Raw genomic sequence first — 3,632 nt, 5'->3', positions numbered from 1 at the left:
CCTCCCACTCCCAACATCACAACCGATTACTATTCCACTTTCTCCTTTCACTCTGAACTACCTCGCTCCATTGGACCTTATATAACTGACCTAATACCAACTTTTCAACCCCCTCTTGATAACCCTCCACTTCCCTTAGGATTCAATGAGACCTCTGACATAACATATCCTATTATTACTACAGACTCTTACACCTATTGCCTTACTGGCTTTCCAAATTTTCCCACCTATGGAAACTTGTGCCTTCACAGCACTTGCCACATTCCCTCTGACCCTCTTCTTATTTCACTTAAAGCTTCTCACCTGTTGAAATATCCATTTTGTAAGCCAAATAATAATGTGATTGAATGTATAAAAGAAAATGAAATAAAAAAATAAAAAAGCTCCTCTCATGGACTCTATGGTCACTCCTGAACCTTATCTAACACCGCATACTTTTCTATATGATTCTTTATATTGGCCTTACCGACATATACCCCAGATCCTCACAGACCTCATAGACACCCCTGTACTCCCTAACCCCCAGCTCACCATCCCTCATATAGGCCCCATGGTATATTTATGTCCCTTAGTGCTCCTGCCCTCTTCCTCCTCCGATGCCTTTACTTTTTCCCTAGCAGTACTCTGCATCAAAAAAACCTCACTGGCCCTCACCTGTAACATCTCTTATAGAAACCTTACCTCTGAAATTCTTTCAGACAGGCTCCACTAAATTCCATTCACATCTCTTTTTAGGTGCTACAAATATCCCTTCATACTCAACCATACACGTTCCTCTTCCAATTCCTAATACCTTCACTTCTACCTTACACCTGTCTGCTGATACCTGGTTCTTTAGCAAAACTCATGTCTACAAGGAGGGCTCCTTCACACCTCTGGCCCAGAACCTCTCCTTCCCTTTTGGATTCTTCACAACAGCATGCTATAAGATACAATACACCATTTTTCTTGAACACGTCGGACACCTTAACATTTCCTTCCAGAACGCCACCTATGATGTCTCCCAAACTGACCAATGCTTTATGCTTATACTCTCTAACTATACTTAGATACCTCTTTATCAGTTTCTTGATGTTTGCCAACATTTCTATGCCAACTCCTTTGGTCAGAACAATTGGCATCGACCTCATATCTTTGTCATACGACCTCTACTTCCTTTCCTTATCATTCCCCATACTATTCCCTTTACTAAGAACCCCTTGTCCATCTTTCCTAGTTCCCGCCTACTTTTGGCCCCTTCAACCTACAAACATCTAACTATATCCGCAACTATACCTATTTTGATACCTCTATCATCAACTCTAGTCCTTTCCCCACCATGGCCTATAGCAACTACAACATAATCTTTACTAATTATTCTACACCTTATCTCATCACTAACGATTACTCACTTTTCACCACCTACGATGGGACCCCCTAGTACATTATAATAAACCCATGTGCTACAATGATAGACCCCTTTCTTATTGGTCATCAATGGGTGCCATCTTTAACCCCCTTACCACACACCAAATAACTACCACCCCAACAAGACCCTATACTTTCTATATGCTCTTGACCAACCGACATAAACACTGGACAAGAGCCGCCTTCCAATATGTTCCTCCTGCCCCTAACTCTTCTATAGCCCATCAATCCGATCTCTAATACACACCCATTTCCCATCACTCTTGCTCTTATTCTGACTCTATTTTTGCCCCCTGTCTCATTTAGCGTGGAAACTTCAGTGACTCTATCAAATTATATACTAAACCTTACACTCCAACCTTTTCTTATGGCATATTCCAGCCCTCTCTTCTCCCAGCTCCGCAATTCCTCCCTGTCACTTCCAGTCCTATATTCATCCTTTTAAAGCCTGTTCTTACAAAAACCCATATTACATTCCCAAAAAACACCTTTGACCTCAGCTATCATGCACCCCAATGCTCTACTTATGCCAAATCCACACAAATTCTCCTTCCATCTCTTATCACTACCCAACAGAAACTATGACAAATCTTCGATGTCGTTAACTTTGCCATTCCTTCCTCTGCGCTAGCCCTTGCTACTTCTAACACCAACAAACTTGACAGACTCAGCACTGTTTTTGCCACATAACAACAAACGAATGCCAAGATACTTGGCCTTGGAGATTCCCGGGGCTGGACTGGTGGGCGCAGCATGGTGGACTTGGTACTGCTGCCCAGGCAGGGTCCCTGGCACTCCACAGGGCTGCAGGCCGGCAAAGCACGATCTCAGCTCATCCTCAGCCACAGGCCCAGCCGCAGGCTTCAGACCCTACGCTGGTGCAGCCGGCAGCACCTAAGGCTGCGGCTACTGCAGGCCTAGGCGGCGGGCATGGACTGGATGGAGGGCACCTGTTAGGTGTCACAGCTGGAGGCAAACCGGAGGCCCATGGCTGCAGTCCCCACTGTGACCCCCCGGCCCGAACCCCAGTCCAGTCCTCAACCCAAACCCCGGCTGAAGACTCAGCCACATGTTGCCAGGTGAATGTGTCCTTCCTGCCCATGAGGCAGCTGGGCCCGGGCCCGCGTTGCTGCTGCTGCCAGTCAAGCAGTGTTTTACTTTTAGTGGGATCTGTCGAGTGACTTGCCTCTATGGCCAGATGCAGGTGTTTGGTTTTACCACCAGCCAAGGTCAGCCTGCCCAAAAGGTCTACTCTGTGTACACGCAGTCTTTCCTGACTGTCCATGCCGTTCATTACTCAATGCCTGAGAAAAGCAGGAAGGTGATCAGAAGGGAAGCACAGACTTTGCTCAGCTCTCATCTTAACCTAAATGACAGAGGTTGGTCCATGAAGCCTTCTTCTCCTCTGTGTTCCATCGTAACTGCCGGAACACCTGAAAACCTCCACTGTAGACTTCATAATCAGCTCTCCAGGTTTATCCTACATTTTCATGCACGAGAGTCCGACTTTCCAGAATAATTCCGAATATTTAGCCTTCAGGTCTGTCAGCATCAGGAAACAGAAAAAGAAAATAGGCCTTAATTCCACTCAGAGTGCTCTGTACGCCCTGGAAGTTAGTCAGTGTTTCCTGTGAAGAAGTAGATGGCTGCCTGGTCATCCTCGTTTGTGGACCTTGAAACGTTGGAAAGTCAGCATTTAATAGATTCCTAATGAACCATTTGTTAAGTAGTATTTCTTTTCTTTTCTTGTTTTTAAAGAGTAGAATACATCTTTATTATACGATATTTTATTTAAAAACAAACAACTTTCTTTTCTAGAATACACTTTCACACTAGAAATTCCCATATTGGGAATAATAATTTATTTCTTATAATTTTATGTTTGTGGGCAGATTATTTTAGGACAAACATAATGTATTTAAACATTACATCTTGATTCAGAATTTGTAACATTTTGATACATCTACAAGGTCGACTTCTTCCCTGAATGAACTTCTCTATATTCAGAAGCTCTCTGAAGATTTTCTTCTTGGCATGGAAAAGTTCTTCACGTGTGGTATTAGTATTCCCTCATTTTAAAGTGTCCCTAGGATATGTAACCATCAATAGCTGGTATAACAGAGGAGAAGGAGTTTTCAAAAATTAAGCACTTGTCTAATTTCTTTTTTTTTTTTTTGGAGAGTTTTTTTCTATAGGGCACGTGGGCTCCCCAAACAGACAGAGGG

At 43.7% G+C, this 3,632-nt stretch overlaps 2 pseudogenes; both read left to right on the top strand.

Annotated features, from left to right (window-relative positions):
• The window catches only part of LOC102500407 (ras GTPase-activating protein-binding protein 2-like), a 58,839-nt pseudogene extending 57,419 nt beyond the window's left edge, over positions 1 to 1,420 (top strand).
• A 740-nt stretch (positions 1,421 to 2,160) lies between these two features.
• The window catches only part of LOC102500001 (polynucleotide 5'-hydroxyl-kinase NOL9 pseudogene), a 1,738-nt pseudogene continuing 266 nt past the window's right edge, over positions 2,161 to 3,632 (top strand).

This window comes from Tupaia chinensis, unplaced genomic scaffold, assembly GCF_000334495.1.
Source record: "Tupaia chinensis unplaced genomic scaffold, TupChi_1.0 Scaffold143601_1, whole genome shotgun sequence".
NCBI lineage: Eukaryota > Metazoa > Chordata > Mammalia > Scandentia > Tupaiidae > Tupaia > Tupaia belangeri.
This window is presented reverse-complemented; position numbering and strand designations above follow the sequence as displayed.